This window comes from Schistocerca americana, chromosome X (genome assembly GCF_021461395.2).
Source record: "Schistocerca americana isolate TAMUIC-IGC-003095 chromosome X, iqSchAmer2.1, whole genome shotgun sequence".
NCBI classification, from domain to species: Eukaryota; Metazoa; Arthropoda; class Insecta; order Orthoptera; family Acrididae; genus Schistocerca; species Schistocerca americana.
Window position 1 is genome coordinate 754474893 of NC_060130.1, and position 27529 is coordinate 754502421.

At 41.5% G+C, this 27529-nt stretch overlaps 1 protein-coding gene and 1 pseudogene across 1 annotated transcript in view; both read right to left on the reverse strand.

The window, feature by feature from the left end:
* LOC124556299 (secreted frizzled-related protein 1-like) overlaps nucleotides 1-27529 on the reverse strand; it is a 416152-nt gene that overhangs the window by 151712 nt on the left and 236911 nt on the right. The gene's annotated exons all lie outside the window — the stretch shown is intronic.
* Nucleotides 15130-15247, reverse strand: LOC124557158 (annotated as a pseudogene).

A 27529-nucleotide genomic window follows, 5' to 3' on the forward strand; every position in this document is an offset into this window, starting at 1 on the left:
ACGCCGGTCAGCTGCTGTTTGTGGATGAGAAATCGGTTGGAAGCTTTCCTCATGTCAGCACGTTGTAGGTGTCGCCAGTGGCGCCAACCTTGTGTGAATGCTCTGAAAAGCTAATCATTTGCATATCACAGCATCTTCTTCCTGTCGGTTAAATTTCGCGTCTGTAGGACGTCATCTTCGTGATGTAGTAATTTTAATGGCCAGTAATGTAAAGCAGTATAGATATTCTCTCTGTCAGAACATCGTAGATGTTGCATGAAATTTTGAAAGTACACAGGTGAGCAATACGTAATGACAGAAATATCTTTCGCGTGATGTGTCATTGCCAAGTAACTTGGATCATGCATAGATAAAACTGCTACAGTACAGTACAAAAGGTAACTGAAAGAAATACGCAGTGTGACAAACGGGAATGAGACTTTTATTCCAAGACCATAATTACATTGAAGTCACTGCGATTTATAATGGTCTGGACATTACAAAATGTGGACATCGTTCTCAGTAGGATGTGTGATCACCAGCGACGGCAGTGCATGCTCTGGTAACGGGGAGCTGACTAATGCTGGATGGTCGTTTGTGCATGTAGATGTGCTGCAGTACGTCTCGCCAAAGCATCCTACACGTAATCACGGGAATTAAGTCGGGGGAACGGGCTGCCCTTCCATTCGCCGAATATCCTCTCGTTCCAAGAGCTCCTTCACCTGTGCTGTCCGCTGACTTCACTTCATTTCTATGGATGGCAGTAAGCGATAGCATCAAACTTCGCATATGGAGGAGCTCCTGGAACGAGATGATATTCAGTGAAGGGACTGGCCTGCCTGTTTCCAGGAGTTTAAATCCCATTGAGAACCTGTGGGATGCGCTGGGGAGGTATACTGCAGCACGTCTCCATGCGTCAGAGACCATCCACCAGTTGTCAACCGCGGTGGTGGAAGAACGGAACGCCCCGCCACAAGAACTCATTACCAACCTCGTGGCCAGCAAGGGAGCACGTTGCATAGCGTGCGCTGCCGTCCGTGGCGACCACATACCCCACTAACAAGGGAACCTCCCCATCGCAGCCCTCTCAGATTTAGTTATAAGTTGGCACAGTGGATAGGCCTTGAAAAACTGAACACAGATCAATCGAGAAAACAGGAAGAAGTTGTGTGGAACTATGAAAAAAATAAGCAAAATATACAAACTGAGTAGTCCATGCGGAAGATAGGCAACATCAAAGTCAATGTGAGCGCAGGAGCGCCGTGGTTCCGTGGTTAGCGTGAGCAGCTGCGGAACGAGAGGTCCTTGGTTGAAGTCGTCCTTCGAGTGACAAGTTTAATTTTTTATTTTCAGACAATTATCAAAGTTCAGGCACTCACACATAATCAACTTCGCTCTCCAAAATTCCAGGACATGTTCAGATTTGCTTGGACATATGCAGGATTTGACGGTCTACACACGGAAATATTTGAAAACGTTAAAAACATATGTTTTGACAGAGCGCAGAGAAAACTGTGCGACTGTGAAACTGTTGCATTCTTTTGTTGCAGTTTATGTGACAAACTCTTATGTTTTCATCACTTCTTTGGGAGTGATTATCACATCCACAAGAAAACCTAAATCGGGCAAGGTAGAATAATCTTTTTACCCATTCGTCAAGTGTACAAGTTAGGTGGGTCGACAACATATTCCTGTCATGTGACGCACATGCCGTCACCAGTGTCGTATAGAATATATCAGACGTGTTTTCCTGTGGAGGAATCGGTTGACCTATGACCTTGCGATCAAATGTTTTCGGATCCCATTGGAGAGGCACGTCCTTTCGTCTACTAATCGCACGGTTTTGCGGTGCGTTCGCAAAAAACAGACACTAAACGTATTACAGTGAACAGACGTCGATGAACGAACCGATAGATCATAACTTTGCGAAAGTAAAGAAAGTAAACTTTTCACTCGAGGGAAGACTTGAACCTAGTACCTCTCTTTCCGTAGCTGCTCACGCTAACCACGGCGCTCCTGGACTCACTCTCGCCTTGCTGTTGCGTATCTTGCGCATGGACTACTCAGTTTGTGTACTTTGCTTATTTTTTTCATAGTTCCACTCAACTTCTTCCTGTTTTCTCGATTGATTTGTGTTCAGTTTTTCAAGGCCTATCCACTGTGCCAACTTATAACTAAATCTGTGTGTGTGTGGGGGGGGGGGGGGGGGGGTGCGATGGGGATGTTCCCTTGTAAGAACCAAATTCCGCCGTTTGTATTGCCCAGGGGACCATCATGAGTGACTTCAGTGTCATTATTGTCTTTGAATAAAATTGCCAAATGCGTATTTCTTTCACTTGCCTCCTGCACTATACTTTGGCAGGTCTTTGTATGTCTGGTACAAGTTTCATTGAGATATGTTACTTGGAAGTCTCACATCAGGCTAAGGTTACTTTGGTGCTTAAGTTTTGCACGCGGGTGTACATTTCGTTTAGTAACACTAGTTGATAATCCAAGATGTAGCCACAACAAACGATCCCTCAGGATAGTAAAATATGAAAACCTTACACACAGGGTCCAGGGATATTACATCTACATCTACATCTACATTTATACTCCACAAGCCACCAAACGGTGTGTGGTGGAGGGCACTTTACGCGCCACTGTCATTACCTCCCTTTCCTGTTCCAGTCGCGTATGGCTCGCGGGAAGAACGACTGCCGGAAAGACTCCGTGCGCGCTCGAATCTCTCTAATTTTACATTCGTGATCTCCTCGGGAGGTATAAGTAGGGGGAAGCAATATATTCGATACCTCATCCAGAAACGCACCCTCTCGAAACCTGGACAGCAAGCTACACCGCGATGCAGAGCGCCTCTCTTGCAGAGTCTGCCACTTGAGTTTGCTAAACATCTCCGTAACGCTATCACGCTTACCAAATAACCCTGTGACGAAACGCGCCGCTCTTCTTTGGATCTTCTCTATCTCCTCTGTCAACACGACCTGGTACGGATCCCACACTGATGAGCAATACTCAAGTATAGGTCGAACGAGTGTTTTGTAAGCCACCTCCTTCGTTAATGGACTACATTTTCTAAGGACTCTCCCAATGAATCTCAACCTGGCACCTAACCAACAATTCATTTTATATGATCATACCACTTCAAATCGTTCCGCACGCATACGCCCAGATAGTTTACAGAAATAGATGCTACCATTGTTTGTTCCCCGATATTACTCGGGGATAAAACGTGGCCGGGTAGATGGGCACACAACCCCCACCACCCTCTCCCTCTTAGTGCTGCGGCGAAGAAACGCTGCACTCTGCCCACTGTCATGCCAGTATCCGGTGCAGACTTGCGCCACAAACTTTACATTTTACTTTTTGAATAAAAGGTGTTCGACTATAAGAGCTACCATAGGAGAAATGCTCCTTCGGAGCACAAGAAAGGCGAATATGCTCGCGTTTAAAAGACTCTGACTGAAAAGTGTGGCATCAGCTGCTTCATTCTGCCTTCCTCAGCACGTTTACAAGTTTTCCAAAAATTTTGGCATGCGAACATATTCGCGCTCTTTTTAACATGCAACTCACTTCTCACTCCCGTAAACTCCCTTAACTGTAACTGACTTACAACCATAGGTCCATCACATACGCATCCACTTCGACTTGCCCACTCAAATGGTTCAAATGGCTCTGAGCACTATGGGACTTAACTTCTGAGGTCATCAGCCTCCTGGAACTTAGAACTACTTAAACCTAACTAACCTAAGGACATCACACACATCCATGCCCGAGGCAGGATTCGAACCTGCGACCGTAGCGGTCGCGCGGTTCCAGACTGTAGCGCCTGGAACCGCTCGGCCACCCCGGCCGACTTGCCCATCCTCGCGCACTCATTCAGCCCAACTGATTGTCATTTTCTGCTTATGTCTCTCCAGCTGTCGCTGTATCCTGTCTCACAGCCACATTCTGTATCATTCTGTCCCACTACTACCGTCTCCTCTCAATGTCAGTGTCTCCCTTTTGCTCTCTTTTACTGCCACTGTCTCAGTCATTCCTTCCCACCGCTGCTGTCTCTTCTTACTGTTACAATCTCTCTTTTCCTCGTTGTCATTGTCAGAGACTCTCTCTCTCCTTAGCACTGGCCCTCCTCCATTTCACCTTTTTCTTCTCTTTATTCCCCTCAGGGTGGCACTGTCTCCACTCTTTTCTTAGCGCTTTTCTGTCACTGTCGACTGTGTTACACTGCCACTGCATCCCTTTCTTTCACTCACACTGCCACTGTCTCCCTTTCTCTTTCCATACCACAACCACTGTCTGCTATCTTATTTATTACTTTTCCGTCTCTTTCCCACTGTCACAGTCTCCTTCTCTCTCAGCATAAAAAAGAGCGAATGCCTTCGTATGCCAACATTTTAAAGGTGTTGATGAAGGTAGAATGAGGCAGCTGGTAGACCACTTTTTAAACACGAACATATTCACCTTAGTTGTGCTCCGATAGGAGCATTTTTCCGCTGGCTCCCTTCTTTGCCCTGCCAGAGTACGGTATTTCGCTCATATGAATAGAACTTTATATATTTGTAAAATTTTGATAGTTTACGCAGGTGAAATAACGGAATACTGATTTTACACCTCAGGCCGGATTTCATGTGCACAAAAATTTTGCATGTTCTTCAGTACTACAGTAGCGGGGTTCCAGAACCCTTCTGATTACAACGGAAACAATTTACAGCATACTTTCCAAAAGGCTTTCGACACCATTCCTCACAAGCGTCTTCTAATCAAACTGCGTGCCTACGGAGTATCGCCTCAGTTGTGCGACTGGATTCGTGATTTCCTGTCAGAAAGGTCACAGTTCGTAGTAATACACGGAAAGTCATAGGGTAAAGCAGAAGTAATATCCGGCGTTCCCCAAGGAAGTGTTACAGGCCCTCTATTGTTCCTGATCTATATTAACGGCACAGGAGACAATCTGAGTAGCCGTCTTAGATTGTTTGCAGATGATGCTGTCATTTACCGTCTTGTAAAGTCATCAGATGATCAAAACGACTTGCAAAATGACTTAGATAAAATATCTGCCTGGTGCGAAAAGTGGCAATTGACCGTGAATAAAGAAAAGTGTGAAGTTATTCACATGAGTACTAAAAGAAAAGCCGGCCGTTGTGGGCGTGCGGTTCTAGGCGCTTCAGTCTGGAACCGCGGGACCGCTACTGTCGCAGGTTCGAATCCTGCCACGGGCATGAGTGTGTGTGATGTCCTTAAGTTAGCTAGGTTTAAGTAGTTCTAAGTTCTAGGGGACTGATGACCTCAGATGTTAAGTCCCATAGTGCTCAGAGCAATTTGAACCATTTGAACTAAAAGAAATCAGCCAAGTCACACAAATCTGAAGGCTGTAAATTCAGCTAAATACTTCGGGATTATAATTACAAATAACCTAAATTGGATCGTCCACATAGATAATATTGTGAGTAGAGCAAACCAAAGACTGCGATTCATTGGCCGAACACTTAGAAGGCGAAACAGGTCTACTAAAGAGACTGCTTACACCACGCTTGTCCGCCCTATTCTGGAGTATTGCTGTGCGGTGTGGGATCCGCATCAGGTGAGACTGACGGATGGCATCGAAAAAGTACAAAGAAGGGCAGCTCATTTTGTATTATCGCGAAATAGGGGAGATAGTGTCACAGACAGAATTCCATCTGAGGACGAACGCAATACAACTGTTCCACATGGCCACCGTTCATATGAAGGCAGGCTTTAAGTACGTCTCCTCATCGAGGCTCGTACACGTTCAAAACTCCCAGACGTGTTCTGAACGGACTTACAACCATCCACAATGCGTTCCCGTAGTTCATTGACACTATCAACAAGGCTGGAATACCTCGAAGCTTTTAAACATCTGTACACAAAAAAATCCCACAAGTTCATGTCGAGGGACGTGTGAGACCATGCTATTGGCGACTCACGACCGATACACTCGTTGTCAAAACGCTGTTTATCAGTACTTAGATATCCAGAATTATAATAAAATTAAACGAGGGTAGTTTAACACTTTGTAATTTACGCCTCTCTTGAGGTGTATTGAAATAAACAGTGCCTTTGAAATTAACATTGTTGTAACACTGACATGACGGCACCAGTGCATACATCGTATGGTTCATGGACCTATGTTTATTAGGATTATTTGCTTGTTTCATTTGTAACTATAATAGTCAAACAGCTTGTATAATGTAAAAGCTTTTGTAAACAAGAAAATTGTGAATATTCTGTTATAATAAAGGACAATGAATAGTATTTGTATGAGAAATCCTCGCTGCAGTATGACGATGTGGCAAGGCCCGAGATTGTTTACAGTGAGACAAATCACTCATTCTGGCGGTACAGCTGGTTTCAGTTTTTCCTTCGGTGGTATGACTTTTTACTGATGAGATATTAAAGTTGCTTTTCCGTTTCGTGAGCACTTACGCCAGTATCTTCAATTTCGACGTTGGTGGGATGACTGACAAGAGTATCGTATTTCGATCTTCCACAGCGAATCAGTTTTGTAAGACCGAATTCATTATTCCATCTTTCTCCTTGTCATCTTCTGTTTTGGTGCCAGTATGGTCACTGAGCGACTGAGTAGCTAATTATGGTCCATTTACTAACTTTACGTAACACAAAAATTTCTTAGGATTTTTGAGTCTAGTATGCAAAATTTCACTTCAGGTTTCACCGAAAACATCATCTGTTCACTTTTCTATTTCATCTCTTCTCGTGTCCACTGGTTTCTCATCTTCTTGCAACTATTTAATTGCGAATAGCTTACAATCTCTTAGCATTACCTTTACATTTTGTTGTGTTCTCAGATTTTTGTTTAAATGCAAGTTTCCTCCCAATATTCCTAAGCTAGATTGCTTGCACTTTAATTTTTTATTGTACTGTTCAGATTCGTTTTACAGCTTGATAGAATTCATTCTTCAGATGTCCCTATTAAATAATTAATACTCTTCCTCTAAATTAATATGTCTTACTTTTACGAAAGCTTTTTTACTGTCTGTTTTCTCATTATCACTCTTCATGTCTTCATGATTGCTTAATTTCCTGTTATTGACGTGTTATTGATCCATACTGGCGTTCTGCATGTAGGAATATTTTTTAACGTAGAATTTTTGCAATTTTAGGGAGATTTTTCAAACCTATTTTGTTAAGTGGAGTACTAAGTCAATCCTTTATAGTCTTGCTTTAATTACAGCTTTTATCCTTGCATTAGACTTCATGATTCCTTCCAGATACTAAAAATTTGTGCGCTTAATGACTGTATACCACTTATCGATTCGACTCAAGATGCATCATTGGCAAAGTTGTGACACAACCCATTAATGAATCCTGTGTCCTGTTGAGCATAAAGAAACGTATTAAACAAGGTTGTACGCGGAGTACGTAACGTCAAACGAGTGTGTGTGAGTTCAGAGAAGTTGAATTAGAGCCCAACCACAGAATAGGGAGTATTCAGAATGGAAATTCAGTTGAAACCATGCGCCAAAATTTTGTGCGCATGCGCGAGTCTGCCACATTGAAACCGAGTTAATAGCTGTGCTTAATTTATTAATAGTGCATTTTAGCTGCTGGGCTCACGTACAAGTAAAAAATTGTTTGATGTACTGGAAAAATTAGAAACATATAAAAAGCAGTAGTAAGAGAAAAGACCACACAGAAAAGTAACGATCGATTCACAGGAAGCAGCTGACAGCAGTATACGAGAAAAATGAGTTTTACGATTGTCTTGTTGTAAACCGTAAAAGCTCATTAAACTGTAAAAAATACCGTATGTAAATGAAATTAAATCAACTCTTGCGGTTAGTTTTTCGGTAGAGGTTCTCTATTTCTTTTTAAAAATTAAAGATGACTTATATCTCGATTGCGCGTCTTATTGGATCCTGAGGAAAATAACTGGCATATAAAACTGATTTTTGTCGTGTCTTATAGTTTCATATCGCCAACGGCCTCGCTGCAGTGGTAACACCGGTTCCCGTCAGATCACCGAAGTTGTCGGACTGGGCTAGCACTTGGATGGGTGACCATCCGGTCTGCCGAGCGCTGTTGGCAAGCGGGGTGCAAGCAGCCCTTGTGAGGCAAACTGAGGAGCTACTTGATTGAGAAGTAGTGGCTCCGGTCTCGGAAACTGACATACGGCTGGGAGAGCGGTGTGCTGACCACATGCCCCTCCATATCCGCATCCAGTGACGCCTATGGGCTGAGGATGACACGGCAGCCGGTCGGTACCATGGGGCCTTCATGGCCTGTTAGGGAGGAGTTTAGTTTCACATCAATACCCTAGAAAGGAAATATGAATAATCCGCTGAATTACAAAGTCATATCATTAACGTCGATTTCGTTTGATTCTGGAACATTTACTGTGTTCGGATATATATGAATAACCTCGAAGAAAACGATTTATTGCCTAATAGCCAACAAGGATGCAAAATGTATCGTTCTTGTGAAACATTATTAGCTCTTTATTCACACGAAGTATGAGTTCTGTCGATTCGGGACCTCGAATTGATTCCTTATAGCCGGCCGGTGTGGCCGAGCGGTTCTAGGCGCTACAGTCTGGAACCGGGCGACCGCTACGGCCGCAGGTTTGAATCCTGCCTCGGGCATGGCTGTTTGTGATGTCCTTAGGTTAGTTAGGTTTAAGTAGTTCTAAGTTCTAGGGGACCCATGACCTTAGAAGTTAAGTCCCATAGTGCACAGAGCCATTTGAACCATTTTTTAATTCCATATTTTTAGATTTCCAGAGATCGTTTACACCGCTCCTCACAACTGTCTTCTCATCAAATTGCGTGCCTATAGAGTATCGTCTCAGTTGCGTGACTGTATTCGTGATTTCCTATCAGAGAGGTCACAGTTAGTAGTAACTGACGGGAAGTCGTCGAGTAAACCAGAAGTGATGTCTGTCGTTGCCTAACGAAGTGCTGTAGGCTCTCTCCTGTTTCTAACCTAAGAGGGCGCGCTGAAAAGTAACACCTCCGACTTTTTATGTGAAAACTCGTGAAGCTTTTAAATTAAGCAAATGTCATTAACATTCTACATCATTATTCTTCATGTCCACATGCTTGCCACCCTCTTCCGCTAGAGCGCTCCGAATTGTAGCGTGTAACATGTCGGTGTGCGACGTAACTATGTCGGCGCATGAAAAATGGCGTGCCGTAATCGAGTTTCCAATTCGAAGAGTTCGTGCACACATGTAGAACCCTCACCTTTAGCATGACAGTGCCAGACTGGACACGATCTCTGCGACATATACAACAATCCGACGCCTTGAGTTCACTGTTATAGATCATCATCGATTCAGTCTCGACTTGATCCCATACGATTTTCGTCTCTTTCCAGAACTTAAAGAACACCTTCGAGAACTTCACTGTAATAGTGATGAAGCTGTGCGAGCGGAGATGAGATTGTGGCTATGTCTACAATGTTAAACCTTCTACAGTGACGGAATCGACAAACTGGTCTCTCGTTGGGAGAAATGTATTCGTCTCCAGAGTGACAATGTTGAGGAATGAATATGAAGATGTGAAGAAGATGTTGTAGAATGTTAATAACGTTAGTTTTATTTAAAAGCTTTAAGAGCTTTGACATAAAAAAATTCGTAGGCATTACGTTTCAGCACGGCCTCGGATATAAATGATTTAGAAGACAATCCGAGCAGCCGTCTCTGACAGTTTTCAGATGATGGTGTCATTTACAGTCTAGTAAAGTCATCAGAAGATCAAAACTAATTGTCAGCTAGTATTTCAACCTAGCACCAGTGTAAGTAGACTGTTTAGGTTTTTATGTTGGTAACGCCACGTAGCGCTCTGTTTGGAAATCGCTGACTGCGCTGTGTGCAGTGTGTGGCTGTTTGGACTCATTGTTGGAATATTCGCTTGTGTAGCGTTGGGCAGTTTGTTGTGAACAGCGCGTAGCGTTGCGCAGTTGGAGGTGAGCCACCAGCAGTGGTGGATGTCGGGAGAGAGATTACAGAGTTTTGAGAGGTTACTATTAGCGGTCGATCTGGACGTGTGTCCGTCAGAAAAAGGAAATTTGTAAGACTGGAGATCATGAAAGGATGGCAGTATTGGCACTCGCTGTATTGCAGTAATTCGAATAACGAAGATTTTTGTGAGGTAAGTGATTCATGAAAGGTATAGGTTATTGTTAGCCTGGGCCATTCTTTTGTAGTGATTATTGAAAGTCAGACTGTGTTGCGCTAAAAATATTGTGTGTCAGTTTAGTGATGATCAGAATAAGTAAAGACAGAACTGTCTGAGTACGTTCAGTTTTGCTCAGCTGTTTGAAAATCAAATAACCTAAGAGTTTTTTCAGCACTGTCATTTTTTTACATACAAAGGGGAAGTTTCACCGGTAGAGGAAGGTAAGATACACACAGACAAGGGGAAAAAATATGGAAACACCGGGAGAAATACAAGCTTGAGCATAAGGCAGTATCTGACTGCGAACGGTCCTGTGAAATGTCCTCGAGCAGCACTGGGTATCCGCGCGGTCTCAGGCGTCTTGTCACGGTCCGCGCGGCTTCCCCCGTCGGAGGTTCGAGTCCTCCCTAGGGCATGAGTATGTGTGTCGTCCTTAGCGTTAGTTAGTTTATGTTACATTAAATAGTGTGTAAGCTTAGGGACCAATGACGTCAGCAGTTGGTCCCATAAGGCCTTACCAAAAATTTCCAAATGTCCTCACACGTTGCAAGTATAAGTCATGGTCATTACAGTGTCCTGTGTAGTTGTGAGTGCATAATGTTGGAGCTAAGTGAATGCCAACGTTGGCAAATTTTTGGTGTTCATATGGTGGGCATTTCCGTAACCAAGGTAGCCGAAGTGTTTGGTGTTTGAAGAGGCACCGTATCGAAAATATATACCGCATACAGGGAAAGCGGAAAAACGTGATTTGCTAAGTTACAATTCGAACGAAATTGTGAATAGAGTCATCGCGACAAACGGTCATTGGAAATGATTGTGACGAAAGTGGATGAAAACTGCAAAAGTCGCTGCAGAACTCGATGTCGCACCCGCGAGCCCTGTCAGCACAAAACAAAAAAAAAAAAAAAAAAACAAAAAAAAAACAAAAAAAAAAAAAAAAAAAAAAAAAAGCGAAGGGAGCTCCAAAATCTGGGAATCGCAGAGCGAACTGCCATTTCTAAATCACTCATCAGTGATGCAAACATCCGTAACAGGAAAACGTGATGTCGAAGCCATAAAACGTGGCCTGTGAAGCAATGGAAGAAAGTGTTTTGGTCGGATGAGTCTCGTTTCACAGTTTCCAAATTCTGGTCGAGTTTACGTCTCTAGAATGAAACATGGAGGAGGTTCGGTGATGATTTGGGCAGCCATATCGTTGTATTACATGGGATCCATTGTTACTCTGCAAAGCTGTATTATTGCAAAGGATTATGTGACCATTCTGGCTTGTCAGGTACGTGCCATGGTACAATGTTTGTTCCCCAACGGCGAGGCTGTGCTCTAAGGTAGAAGGCCCTTTGTTCACACAGCTCGCATTGTCCAGGACTGGTTTTGTGAGCACGAATATGAATCGTCGCATCACCCCTGGCCACGAGTCTCAACGTTACTGAGCCTCTGTGGTCTGCTTTGAAGAGAAGGGTGCGTCATCGCTATCTACCTCCATTATAGTTATCTGAACTTGGCACTATTTTATCAACTTTGGGATGTTTTATTCATTTATTTATTTATTTATTGTTCCGTGGGACCACATTTAGGAGAAGTCTCCATCGTCATGGAACGAGTCAATACATGAAATTATAACACGATTGTAGAAACAGATAAAATGAAATATAAGAAACATATTCAGGCGACAAGTCGTTAGTTTAAATAAAGAAAATCAAGAATGTAACACTGGAATTTGCTTAATTTTTTAGCTCTTCCAGGAGCTCCTCGACAGAATAGAAGGAGTGAGCCATGAGGAAACTCTTCAGTTTAGACTTAAAAGTGTTTGGGCTACTGCTAAGATTTTTGAGTTCTTGTGGTAGCTTATTGAAAATGGATGCAGCAGAATACTGCACTCCTTTCTGCACAAGAGTCAAGGAAGTGCATTCCACATGCAGATTTGATTTCTGCCTAGTATTAACTGAGTGAAAGCTGCTAACTCTTGGGAATAAGCTAATATTGCTAACAACAAACGACATTAAAGAAAATACGTACTGTGAGGGCAATGTCAAAATTCCCAGACTATTGAATAGGGGTCGACAAGAGGTTTTCGAACTTACACCATACATAGCTCGAACAGCCCGTTTTTGAGCCAAAAATACCCTTCTTGAATCAGAAGAATTACCCCAAAAAATAATACCATATGACATAAGCGTATGAAAATATGCGAAGTATACTACTTTTCGTGTTGAAATGTCACTTATTTCAGATACTGTTCTGATGGTAAATAAATCGGCATTTAGTTTCTGAACAAGATCCTGAACATGGGCTTTCCACAACAGCTTACTATCTATCCGTACGCCTAGGAACTTGAACTGTTCCGTCTCGCTTATAACATGCCCATTCTGTCTGATTAAAATGTCAGTTCTTGTTGAATTGTGGGTTAGAAACTGTAAAAACTGAGTCTTACTGTGATTTAGCATCAAATTATTTTCCACAAGCCACGAACTTATTTCATGAACTACATTATTTGTTACTGTTTCAATATTACACACAAGATCCTTCACTATCAAGCTGGTGTCATCAGCAAACAGAAATATTTTTGAATCACCTGTAATACTAGAAGGCATATCATTTATATAAATAAGGAACAGCAGTGGCCCCAGCACTGACCCTTGGGGAACGCCCCACTTAACAGTGCCCCATTGGGACTGAACATAACTACCACTCTCAATATTGCGGAGAATTACCCTCTGCTTTCTGTTCTTAAAGTAAGAGGCGAACCAATTGTAAGCTACTCCCCTTACTCCGTAATGGTCCAACTTCTGCAGTAATATTTTGTGGTCAACACAGTCGAAAGCCTTCGTTAAATCAAAGAAAACACCTAACGTTCGCAACCTTTTATTTAATCCGTCCAAAACCTCACAGAGAAAAGAGACTATAGCATTTTCAGTTGTTAAGCCATTTCTAAAACCAAACTGTACATTTGACAGCAAATTATGTGAATTCAAATGCTGCAGTAACCTTGTATATACAACCCTCTCGATAACTTTAGCAAACACCGATGGCATAGAAATAGGTCTATAATTGTCAACATTATCCCTGTCTCCCTTTTTATAAAGTGGCTTCACTACCGAGTACTTTAATCGGTCAGGAAACCGACCACTCCTAAAGGAAAAGTTACAGATATGGCTAAGTACTGAGCTAACATACGTGGAACAATACTTCAGTATTCTGCTAGATACCCCGTCATATCCATGAGAGTTCTTGGTCTTTAGTGATTTAATTATTAACTCAATCTCCCTCTTGTCAGTATCATGGAGGAGCATTTCAGGTAACAGTCTCGGAACACTTTTTTCTAAGAGCGCTATATGATTCCCTGTTGGGACTAGGTTTCTATTTAGTTCACCTGCTATATTCAGAAAGTGATTATTAAGTACTGTACATATATGCGACTTATCAGTAACACGGAAATCCCCACTACGCACTGATTCTATATTCTCGACCTGTCTCTGCAGACCAGCCACTTCCTTTACGACTGACCATATGGTTTTAATTTTATCCTGAGACTTAGCTATTCTATCTGCATACCACATACTTTTTGCCTTCCTAATAACTTTTTTAAGCACCATACAGTACTGTTTGTAATGGGCTGCTGCATTTAGATTTTGACTGTTTCTAACGTTTTGATATAATTGCCACTTTGTTCTACAAGATATTCTTATCCCTTTAGTCAGCCACCCAGGCTGCCTGTTTGTGCTAGTACCCTGTTTGAACGTTCTAACGGAAAGCAACTTTCAAAGAGCACGAGAAAAGTCTTGAGGAAAGCATTATATTTATCGTCTACTGTATCAGCACTATAAACATCTTGCCACTCTTGTTCCTTGATAAGGTTTACAAAAGTCTGTACAGCAACTGGATCAGCTTTCCTAAAAAGTTGGTAACTATATTTAACATGTGTTGCAGCACAAAAATCTTTTAGACTTAAAATTTGTGCATCATGATCTGAAAGGCCATTCACCTTTTTGTTAACAGAATGCCCTTCTAATAATGACGAATGAACAAAAATATTGTCTATGGTTGTTCTACTGTTCCCTTGCACTCTCGTTGGAAAGAATACGGTTTGCATAAGATTATATGAATTAAGGAGGTCAACCAGCATCCTTTTCCTTGCACAATCACTTATACAATTAATATTGAAGTCACCACATATAACAAACTTTTTGTATTTCCTATAAAGTGAACCAAGAACCTCCTCTAGCTTTAGCAAAAATGTTGTGAAATCGGAGTCGGGAGATTTATAAATAACAACATTAAGAAGTTTAGCTCCACTAAATTTAACCACACCTGCACAACATTCAAACACCTTATCAGTGCAGTACTTTGAAACATCAATTGACTCAAATGGGATACCGTTTTTCACATACATGGCTACTCCCCCACACCGCAAAGAGCTCCTAGAAAAGCTGCCAGACAACCTGTATCCTGTATCCTGGTTGCAGTTCTTCTTATTTCTGTGTTTGCTAAGAACAAAACTATAAAGGTGTCTTGCATAAGGCGGAATTCTTCTCCAATTGGAACCATGTTTCAGGACGAATGGAGTAAGATTACACTGGAAACAAAACAGGACCTGTGTTTATCAATTCTGCGGCGACTGGAAGCGATTTTTCATGCCAGTGGTTTTTCTACATCCTATTAGGCACAGTAATGTGCTGCGTTTTAGCTGTTTCAATATTTTTCTCCGCTCGCTGTACGTCGTGTAGTGATGCGTCGTAGTGATGCAGTTCACAGGTTTGTTCTCCCTGTCAAAGACACCAGAGAGCAGAGAGAGCACCCCGTAGTCAGGCCACAATTGGCCCATCGGTACCATCCGACCGCCGTGTCATCCTCAGCTGAGGATGCGGATAGGAGGGGCGTGTGGTCAGCGCACCGCTCTCCCGGTCGTTACGATGGTTTTCTTTGACTGGAGCCGCTACTATTCGGTCCAGTAGCTCCTCAGTTGGCATCACGAGGCTGAGTGGACCCCGAAAGATGGCAACAGCTCATGGCGGCCCGGATGGTCACCCATCCAAGTGCCAGCCACGCCCGACAGCGCTTAACTTCGGTGATCTGACGGGAACCGGTATATCCACTGCGCCAAGGCCGTTGCCAAAGACACCAGGCCATGGTGGTATTCCAAGTAAATATTGTTGATGACGAATTAGCTTCTTTCCTTGTTTATATTCATCGATAACCTGCTGCGCAACGAACAGTCGTGTGTGACTGGAAAAGAGCGCAGGTCCCTACTGTTTCGAAAAGGGGTAAAAGACGGATGTCCCAAACTACACATAAATATCTCTGACGTCCGTCTGTTGCAGGATGTTAGGTCACGCCTGCCGGAGTGGCCGAGCGGTTCTAGGCGCTACAGTCTGGAAGCGCGCGACCGCTACGGTCGCAGGTTCGAATCCTGCCTCGGGCATAGATGTGTGTGATGTCCTTAGGTTAGTTAGGTTTAAGTAGTTCTAAGTTCTAGGGGACTGATGACCTCAGCAGTTAAGTCCCATAGTGCTCAGAGCCATTTGAAGCATTTTTTGTTAGGTCACATTCTGAGCTCCAACATTTGGAAGCTTCTGAAGGTAATGAAGCTGTTGTCAAAGAATCAGCACGGATTCAGGAAAACAACATCAGTGTGAAACACAGCTGGCTTTCTTCATATACAGTATCTTGCAAACACTAGATGCAAGTGAACAAGTGCATTCCGCCTTCCTAGATTTCGGAAAGTTGTTCGACATTGTACCACACTGCCGAGTAACAACCAAGGAAAATCATACGGAGTATCTTCACAGATATGCAGTTGGTTCGCTGAGATTTTCACTAAAGGAACCCTGTTCTGCACAGCGATTGCTCAACAAAACGAAAGGACCAGCCGACGTCACCCAAGGAAGCGTAATATGACTTATAATTTATTCCTAAATCATATCTGTAAGAGTGAGCAACACTATCAGATTGTTATCTAACGATGCTGTTGTCCACGTGAAAGCGTCGTTGTTGGACTAAGAAAATGCAGAAACACTTGGACAACGTTTCCGTTTGGTGTGACGAATAGCAGTAGCCGTTGAATGAGAATAAATACAAGATAATACTTACAACAAAGAGACAAAAAACCACTAGTGTCCTAATCCAAAATTGGTGACTGACCTCTGAAAAATGAACCTGCGAATGTTCATACAATCATTATAAGATCGTAAAAAACTGGGTTGCAATAGGAAACACATGTTAAGCAAGTATACGTGAAGCAGCATTTGTACATGCTGCTTAAGATGGGCTACCACATGTAATCATGTATTTTACGATCTGAGGACATGATTGTCTAAAAAATCGGCGGTGCATTCTCCATATGTCGTCCATTGATTTTGTGATAGGATACTAGCGGATTCCGTATCATTGTTGTAGGTATCATCTTGCAGTTATTCTCATTCCAAGACAACTGTCATGTATCACGCAAAACGGAAATGTAGGATTTTGCAGTGCGTGTGTTGTTCAGAAGTACGATGCAAAGCTCCCGCGGACATGCACGCCTGTCCTAAGAAACTTTGCATCGTACTTCTGAACAACACAAGCACTGCAACATCGTATTTACCCGCCAACACTGGGCGAGTGACTTCATTTATAATGTCTCCCGTGTATGGGAATATACATAATATATGTACGAGTACATGTTATAGACACATGACTGACAACATATGGAAGTTTGGGGTTGGCCATAAGCTTGCACGGATAGGCTACTGCTAAGGCGACCGATGGCGATAAGCGGGAAATCCAGGTTCTAGTCCCTCTGGCACAAATTTTCACTATCGTCATTTCTTTATACAGCTGATGGTTGTCTATATTTGCAACTGCGAATACATTTCATGTAAACGAAAATGAAGCCCAAGTCTTTCTGTATTTTCTTAACAAAGGTCCAAAGACGATACTTTTGTGTAGACAACAGCATCGTCAACGAGTTGTGTGATACTGTTGTTCACTGTATCAGGTAATTTTTATGTACAACTGAAAAGTCCTATTAGCTTCCTATAGATAATTGCCTAAACAATGGAAACTGGTAATTTGCTTTATAATTTGCTATCAAATTTAATTAAAAAGTACGTCATCTTGTGTAAATGTTTAGGGGTAATACTAAGAAGCGATTTGAGTTGGGGCGAACACACAAAATCAGTATTAGGGAAGGCGAATGGAAGACAGATTTGTTGGAAGTTTTATGGGAAAATGCGATGCAACTGTAAAGGAAAGCGCGTGCGAGACACTCCTGCGATCAGTATTAGTGTATTGTTCCAGCGATTGGAGTCTTTATGAATTAGGCATGAGTACAGACATCGATGGAATTGAGAAACGCGCTGCTAGGAGTGTATCTGGTCGGTGTAGGCCATACGTAAGTGTAATAGACGCTCGGGGCTCTTCAGAGGGGGACTCTGGAAAGAACGAGACGTAGTTCTCGCGAAACCCAGCTGGGTAAATTTAGAGAAACAGTATTCGAGCAACAGCTGTGCTACCTCCACCGTATGCCTCGTGTAGGGACCATGGGAAGAAGGTAAGAGAGTGAGGACACGTACAGAAGCATATAGTCACTCACTTAACAGAAAATCACTAGTTTTGGAACGAAGTACGCTTCTCCACGCACTTTACAATGGCTTATGGGGTCTATAGGGTATATATAGAAGCACGGGGTTGTTTGTTGGGTGCCTATACAGCGTAATTCGGAAGCTATTGAAAAGGCTGTATATGTAAGGATAATTGATCATTTTATATCACATAATTTGATATCAAATGTATAGTTCGGCCTTAGAAGTCGTTTAACAACTGAAAATGCTATATTCACTTTTCTCTGTGAGGTACTGGATGGATTAAACAAAAGTTTAAGAACGCTAGGCATATTTTTTAATTAAACTAAGACGTTTGGTTGTGTTGATCACAAAATATTGCTCCATAAGATGGACCAGTATGCAATACGGGGAGTTGATCACAATTACTTTAACAACAGACAGTAAAATGTCGTTATTCACAGTGTTGAGAATGGCTGTGACGTGGGATCTGATTGGGATACGGTCAAATGGGGGTGCACCAGGGATCAGTGTTGGGGCCAGTCCTGTTCCTTATTTATATAATTGATATGCCTTCTAGTATTACGGGTAATTCTAAAATATTTCTGTTTGCTGATGACACTAGCTTGGTAGTAAATGATGTTGTGTGTAACATTGGCTCTGTTTCAGATAGTGCAGTTCATGACGTAAGTTTATGGCTTGTAGAAAATAAACTAACGCTAAATCACAGTTTTTAGTTTCTAACACACAATTCAACAAAATTCGACGTTTTAATTTCACAGAATGGGCATGAGATTGGTGAAACTGAACAGTTCAAATTTCTAGGTGTTCAGGTAGACAGTAAACTGTCGTGGAAAGTCCACGTTCAGGATCTTGTTCAAAGACTTAATACTGCTATTTTTACTATTCGAACGGTACTTGAAGTAAGTGATCGTTAGACGCAAAAATTAGTCTACTTTGCTTATTTTCATTCGCTTATGTCGTATGGTATTTAATTTTGGGGTCATTCTTCCCATTTTCAAAAGATATTTTTGCCTCAGAGACGTGCAGTTCGGGCAATAAGTGGTATAAGTTCGCGAACCTCTTCTCGACCCCTGTTCACTAGTCTGGGTATTTTGACATCGGCCTCTCAATATATATTTTCTTTACTGTCGTTTCTTGTTAACAATATCAACTTATTCCAAAAAATTAGCAGCGCTCACTCAGTTAATACTCGGCAGAAATCCAATCTGCATTTGGATAGCACTTCCTTAACTCCTGTTCAGAAAGGTGTGCGGTATACTGCTGCACCCATTTTCAATAAGCTACCACATAAAATCCAAAAATCTTAGCAGTAATCCACGCGCTTTCAATTGAAGCTGAAGAGTTTCCTCATGGGTCAATCCTTCTATTCTGTTGAGTAGTTCCTTGAAAAATTAAGCTAATTCGCATGTTATATGGTTGATTTCGTTTACTTAAAGTTATGGCTTGACTTTTTTTTGGTTCATAAACATTTCATTTTATCTGTTATTACTTTTATGCTGTAATTTCATCTACTGACACGTTTCATGACCTTGGAGATTTGCTTCTCAATTTGGTCCTACGGAACTAGAAGTGTAAATAAATAAGTAAATATTGAATTTAACTGATGATAGAAGAAGATATAAAAATGCAACAAAGGAAGCAGACGAAAGAGAAGACAGACTTCTAGGAAATTAAACGGGTAGAAAGTGCAAATTGTCTAAGAAGGAATGGCGAGAGGACAAATGCCGGGCTGTAGAATCTTTCATAAGAAAAGGGAACATACATATCATCTATAAGAATATCAAAGAGAACATTGGAGAAACCAGAAACAGCTGTGTGAATATCAAGAGCTCAGATTGGAAACCAGTATTAAGGAAAGAAGGGAGAGCTGAACGGTTGCAGGTACATATAAAGGAGTTATATAAGAGAAATGAACTTGAAGGCAATATTATAGAAAGGGAAGAGGAAGGAGATAAAGATTAGATAGGAGATATGACACTGCGAGAAGAATTTGACAGAACACAGAAAGATATAAGACGACATAAAGCCCCCAATGTAGACAACATTCCCTCAGCACTGATGATATCCTTGGGAGATACAGCCATGACAAAACTATTCCACCTGGTGTGAAGGACATACAGTGTGAGACGGTGGAAATATAAGGAGCAGTGAAACGAAAACGAGACACAGGGAAAAAAGTAAGTAAAACGTTTATTATTTCAAAAATAATTGTCATAACTGCTAATACATTTATCCTACTGTGAGACAAGACCGCCAGTGTCTTCATGGAGAAACGTTTGTGGTTGTCTATGGAACCATGTCGCCCGAACACATGTTACCAAGGTTGTTTCGACTACGCTGAAGAAATTTTGCTGGAAAGCCCTCCATACATCCCGATCTCTCCATATGCGATTTCCACATTTTTGGTGCCCTGAAGAAAGACGTACTGAAACTTCTTTCTTAAAAATTTTACTTAAACTGCTGAGTGTAATTGAATGCAAGTGAACCTACTTTCTCTTTACTTACTTTCTCTTTACTTATTCCTAGCCGGCCACGGTGGTCTAGCGGTTCTAGGCGCGCAGTCCGGAACCGCGCGACTGCTACGGTCGCAGGTTCGAATCCTGCCTCGGGCATGGATGTATGTGATGTCCTTAGGTTAGTTAGGTTTAAGTAGTTCTAAGTTCTAGGGGACTGATGACCACAGATGTTAAGTCCCATAGTGCTCAGAGCCATTTGAACCATTTTTTACTTATTCTTATAATGTCAGTACCGATCCACAATATTCTAGCGCAACGCAATCTGACTGCTCAAAAAAGGATAACCAGACTTCAAATAATTAATTCAGAAGAATGGCCCTGAATGAAAAGAAATCTTAACAATAACCTATACATTTCATTAAGCACTTACCTCAGAAAAATCTTCATTACGCGAACTACTGCAATACAGCGAGCGTCAATACTGCCAGCTAAATAAAAAATTCTAACTACTAATAGGCATGTGGTTAGCAGAGGAAAGATTTTGTTGCAAACCAAATAATATATTTTTTACCTTAATAATGTGACACCCGGTTCAGACACAAACATAAATCGTCATTGACGTCCATTACAAAGGTATGTAATCATGAATGATATTCAATCTCCACTACGCTAACACTTCAGACCTCTACCCTCCATCAATGCTGACTTCTCACATCTAACATCCATCACTGCTGGCCGTTCACCTCCAACTGCCCAACAGCTGCTGGCGACTAATTTACAACTGCCCAACACTACTGGTGATTAACTTCCAATAACGAGTCCGACCAGCCACAGAGTCTTACAAAGAAAGCGCAGTCAGAGATCCAATGCAAAGCGCTACACAGCGCTGCCAACACAGAAGCAGCCCATTTGAATTAATTATTTGAAGTCTGGTTATCCTTTTTTGAGCAGTCAGATTGCGTTGCGCTAGGATACTGTGTGTCCGTGATGACATGATAAGAATAACTAAATAGAAAGTAGGTTCACTTGCATTCTATTTCAGTCAGCAGTTTAAGTAAAATTTTAAATAGAGAAGTTTCAATACGTGGCCGTAAGTTTGCTTCGGACGATGAAGTGCATGCCTGGGTACAATCACGATGCCGTAGGTAACCGCAAACATTTTTTCATGAAGCCATTGACTGTCTTGTCTCACAGTAGGATAAATGTGTTAACAGTTTTGGCGATTGGTTTTGAAATAACAAACATTTTATTTATTTTTTCTATCTGCCTTATTTTCATTTGACTGCCGTTTATACTTTCAGACTTCAAGAGGAATGTAATAATTACAGTCCCAGGAAAGCAGGAGGTGACAGGTGTGCCTAATACCGAACTATCAGTTTAATAAATAACACTTGAAAAATACCGATACGAATTATTCTCAGAAGAATGGAAAAAATGGTAGAAGCCGACCTCGAGGGAGACCAGTCTGGGTTCCGGAAAAACGCTCGAATACGAGAGTCAATACTGATCCTACGAATTATCTTAGAATATAGATTAAAGAAAGATGAACCTTCGTTTATAGCTTTCGTAGACATAGAGAAAACTTTTGACAGTGTTGCCTGGAATACATCGTTTGAAATTCTGAAGGTAACACGGGTAAAATATAGGGAGCGAAAGGTTATGCACAACTTTTACAGAAACCAGACGGCCGAGCCAAAGAGCATGAAAGGGAAGCAGTGGTTGGGAAGGGAGTGAAACAGGTTCTACAGGAAGCCAAAGAAAAATTTAGAAAAGGATTTGAAATTCAGATGGAAGAAATGAAAACTTTGAGGTTTTCCGATGATGTAATTCTGTCAGAGACAGTAAAGAACTCTGAAGTGCAGTTGAATGGAATGGACAGTGTCTTGAAAGAATGATATGAGACTAACATTAAGAAAAGGAAATCAAAGGTAATGGAATGTAGTCGAATTAAATTAGAGGATGGAGAGGTAGCTAGATTAGGAAATGAGAGATTAAAAGTATTGATAATTTTCAAGAAAGATAGCCGGTCTCTAACGGTTTATATCGAACGTTCGTCTCGATGTCGACAACACAACTCTGATGGCGCAAATTATGGTAAATGGTTAGTCCGTTGCCAGGGGAACATACTTCATCGTTTTAGGTTGTGAGTGACAATGAGTGAAAGCGTTACAGTTTCGAGTGCCGCTAATCTCACATGGCGAAATGTAATTTCTCGGTTATGTAGTGTGGAAAGTTGTTTGAAATGTTGTTGGTACTTCGGATTGCTTCCAAATGAGGATAGCTGGAACTGTGTAGAATGAAAGAAGAGGGTGCTGATTTTCCTTTGCAATTGTACTGCGCCCATTGTCACAAGAGTCACACAGCACCTTAAAGAAAGAAGTATTTCAACATGAATTTGTGAATCATTTTGTTGAATTTGTACCATCAAATGACCCACCCGTCCACTCACAGGACATCAAACAGTTGTCGAAATCTGTCAAATCGTCGATAAAAAGAGAAGGGCGTCCAGGAGGTGGGGACGAACTTTGCTTCTTCCAGTACCTATATTTCCACAAAATGAGGTTGCCTGGAAAAATTGGCTCTCCTGATACTCTCCACATATATCTGACTGACATAACAAGCTGGTGGCAAATACGAGAAATAGTGCTTGAAAAAGACGTGGCCGACGATTAAAGTAAGTTACTACATTCGTTTGCAACTAATCGTAATTCAATAATCGTTCGTCTTTTGTTGTTGCTCTGCTGAACGCTGTGAACGGTATCCATAACTCGCGCCACCACAGTCGTGTGGTCGACATAAGAGTCGCATGTTCGATATGTATCGTTAGGGATCCGCGCGCTCCATAGGCAAAATTCTTGGAAATTACCTAAGTAGTAGATGCGCTTTGCTGTTTTGGCAGTAAAGTAACAGACTATGGCTGAAGTAGGTAGGGTATAAAATATAGACTGCCAATTAAGAACACGGTTTCTGTGGAAGAGAAATTTGTTAACATTGAATATAAATTTAAGTGTTAGGGAGTCTTTTCTGAAGGTATGTGTTGGGAGTGTAGCCTTGTACGCAAGTCAAACGTGGAAGATAAGCAGTTCAGACAAGAGGAGAACAGAAGCTTTAGAAATGTAGCGATGTAGCGTTACAGAAGAATGCTGAAGATTAGATATGTAGATTGTGTAACTAATGAGGAGGTTCTGAATCAAATTGGGAAGCAAAGAAATTTTTGGCATAACTTGACTAAAAGAAGGGATTGGTTGTTAGGACACATTCAAGGACATTAGAGAATCGTCAATTTACTATTGGAGGAAAGTGTGTGTGTGTGTGTGTGTGTGTGTGTGTGTGTGTGTGTGTGTGTGTGTGGGGAGGGGGGGGGGAGGAAGAGGGGGGAATTACAGAGCCAGGATAAGAGTACAGTAAGCAGGTTCAAAGAGACGTGGACTGCAGTAGTTATGAGGAGATGAAATGGCTTGCACGGAACAGAGTAGCTTGGAGAACTACATGAGACCAGTCTTTGTGCTGAAGACGAAGATGACAGTAATACTAACAACAACAACATCTGTACCTTGTACTACCTAAGCGCGATATTATTACACTTAGCCTTCTGTGGCCGTTATCGGAAACACGAGGTATCGTTACAGTAAAAAACTGCAGTGGTGACTAAGGGAAATGCTGTCAGATCAGTTGTGCATATAGTATCAAGTGGTTCAGTCTGTCCTCATCAAACACCGTCAGTAGCGCAGTACGGTATTCATAATCATGAACATCCCTTAGAGTGGAAAACAGAGGAAGATGTCGTGAAAGTGGACACATTCAGATGAAAAAGAGCTGTACAATTTTGCCAGGAGGGGAAAAACCAGAATCATGTACTTATAGAGAAAGCAGTCCTGCAGGTGGCCAAAATGGTACCGAAGTCAGAAAGAACAGTAATATACATTTTGAAAAACTTTTAAGAGAACGAAAGAAACTAGGATAAAGTTAAAACTCCTGGAAAACAAAGGCGCTCTAGAAAAGTAGTTTCTCTACATGACTGATAAAGTACTTATTCGAAGAAACCTTTGGAGTATTGTGAGCAAAAGAACGTCATCACAACGTTAAGAAAGATGCTTTTATTTCGAAAACGGATATGAATTTTACGGGAGAAAAGGAAACATTACGGAAGATTAGGAAGAGGTGGGATTTTGTTTCAAAAAATGGGGAAGTAAAAGAACTATCCTAACAGAACCTTCCGACATAGTAGCAAATCGTACGGAATACTTGAGAGCAATCAGAAGTAATGGAAACGGACGAAATAAACCAGTGGTATTCTCTATCAAAACGTGGGTGTATACGCATTATACAATGAACATTATACCATGAGGAAGTTCCGGATGTAATAAGTAATAACAGTGCTGGCCAAAGAACTATTGTTGTCCACGCTGGATGCGAAATGGGTTTCATAGGAGGAACAAAGTTAATCTATGATCTTAAACGTAAATACCGAGATTATCACGATGGTAAGAATGGAGATAATTATCACAAATGGTTAGAAGAGAAATTGATTCCTAGCACCCAGCTAGTAGTATCGCTGTTCTTGATAACGCTACGTATTCTACGGTTCAGATTGATACAGCCCGCACTGCTGCAACTCGCAAGAAGGATTAATGGAATGGGTTATTCAGAAGATCAGTTTTAAACCCAGCTTAAAAAGGAATGAATTTTTACAAATTGTTCCTTATAATAAGCCAAAGCCAGTTTTTAAAAGAAATGCTGTTTTAAAGAGTAAGTGACATACTGTTCTCAGTCTCCCTATTCGAACCCTATAGATCTAATCTGAATAAAATTAAATAAAAAAATTACAGAAGAAACGCTTCTTGCATTAGTTTAAATGCCCTAAAACAAATATTGAAAGAGTCTTTATTTAAGATAACTCAAAATGATTGGTCAAAAGCTTGCGAATAAGTAAAAGGAATTGAAAATGAACATTGGCGCAGACATGGGTTAACGGAAGATGCAATAGATATAATAATCGATGTTGGTCTGGAGAGTGAAGATGAATATGCAGCACATGACGACGATAGTGATATGGAAACTGACACGGCAGATGAAACTGAAACGGATTCGAATGAAACAGTTTGCACCACATGAAGAACTTGGCGCCTATCGTGCTGATCATGATAAGCTGACCGAAGCTCCATCACTCACAGGTGCGTAGTATTATGGTTTAGTAATACCTTGGCAGAATTGTTTTGATGTGGATTCGTTAATGTAAACATTCGTGTGTGAACAGTTGTAAATGTTACACTGAACAGTTTAAGTACACAGTTACGAATTCCGAATAATAAAGGCAAAACAATGAACGAGATTCAAAAGGCAGTGGAGAAATAACTTTAAAAAAAGCTAATGGAAAATGAGACGTCATAATGCCTCTAAAGTCGCTTCATAGAGCTTTACATAGCAAGTAGGCATTAACATTTTCAAGGGACTTCTACATTCATAACGTCGCCTTTTGTGAGTAGCTGTCTAAAAGGACTACCATAAATCCACTCGCTATTTGTCACAGGTAAAATCCAGGATTGAACACACAAATATATCAGTGGAGAACGTCATAAATATCAAACCGCATCTGTATTAATTAAAGACAAACCAGGAGATACCGAATCAGGTATATTCCAAATAAAAGAAAGTCTCTGTTGCAATATTTATTAATTAATAACCCGTTCCTCGCTCATAGCGCATCATCAAATTGACTTCAAAAGGCAGCGGAGGCTCATTAGTCAGAATCAAGCGATGGAATTAAGAGCGCGAAACGAGTTATTAATCAACAAATATTGCAAAAGAGACTGGTTTTTATTTGGAACGTGGAACCACTGTTGCTGTAGCAGGTCAGAGCAGGATGGAACAATTTGTACGAAACTGGTATGCCGTGTTGACAAAATAAAAAAAAGAATATATATCGTAACTGATTGCTGTTTACTTTTTTATGTTTAGAGTTATGTTCTGACCACAGTAATATGGTGTGCACAGGAACAGATAATCAAACCTGGGAATAACGCCCATGACATTGTTATATACGTGATCAATGTGACAAATACACTGCTAGCCACTAAACTTGCAACACCATGATGGCGGTATGCAGAAGACGCGAAACTGGCACAGAGTGAACTGCATGCTTGGATATGCAGTTAATTAGCATTTCAACACAGCTGCAAAAAGAAGGTAGCAGTAACGCCATATGTCTTATTTACATAAGGAAAGATTACGCAACAGGTTTCTCATTCAGAAACGCCATCTGAATGTTGATTCCCTTCACTTGATAGATACATGCTTCCATCTATGAGGTAGGCGGCCATTCAGAATTCGCACCTAACGAATTATGGAAAGTCTTAGTCGCGTTCATCAAGGCATAGCTCTGTCTCCGCTGCTCTTTGTTACCGTAATGGATACCATAATGCTCGAATTACCGTGGAGAGTGCTATAAGCTGATGATGTGATGCTTGCGACGGATACCATGGAAGGTCTTGAAACTCAAATCAAAAAATCCACAAAGTTTATCCTCCGTTTAAACACCCACAAGACTGAGTACGTCGAAACGATTCCATATCCTGAAACTACACAAATTAATGGAGCTCCAGGAACCAAGGTGGACTCATTTCGATATCTAGGTTCCCGGTTACAGAGTGGCAGCTACATGTGTCAATGGGGATGTACGAGCAAGAATCAAAGCAACCTGAATGAGACTCAGAGGTGTCACTGGTATTCTCTGTGATAAGAAAACGCGTACTCACCTATGGTCAAAGATATACCGCAGAATGGTGAGACCTGTTGCATTATGTAGTATCGGGTGTTGGCCCGCACCTAGAGGTGATAAGTACTCATTACACGTCATGGTAATGCGGTTGCTGAGAAGATCATTAGGCATTTCCCTTCTCGACAACATCAATGATACAACAATCCAACTACCAACTATATCGAGTGACTCCAATCAAAGAGAAAAAGCACACCATACGGGCACCATCCACTTCAGATATCAGCTCAGTCTATGATCTCATTTTTGAAGGCGGGAGACAACGTGGAAGACCTAAATTACGGTGACTATACTCTATAAACGCAGATCAGAAATCAAGAAGCCTAAATCCAAAGGAAGCGTTGGACCAATAGAAACGGCGTGTGCGTTGACCAAAAAACGGACACCGCTCCAATGCGAAGGCGCTAAGAAGAAGAAGAAGAAGAAGTTGATGATGATGAAAATAGATATATGAAGCCTAGTGACAAATTGATTGAACATAGAGAGCAGTAGTGGTGAGAAAAACAAAGGCCATCACCAGATGGCGATGGCAACTATACAGTGTATATTATACTATCGAAAAATATAGCCAACAGGAGATTGCACACGGAACATCGATCA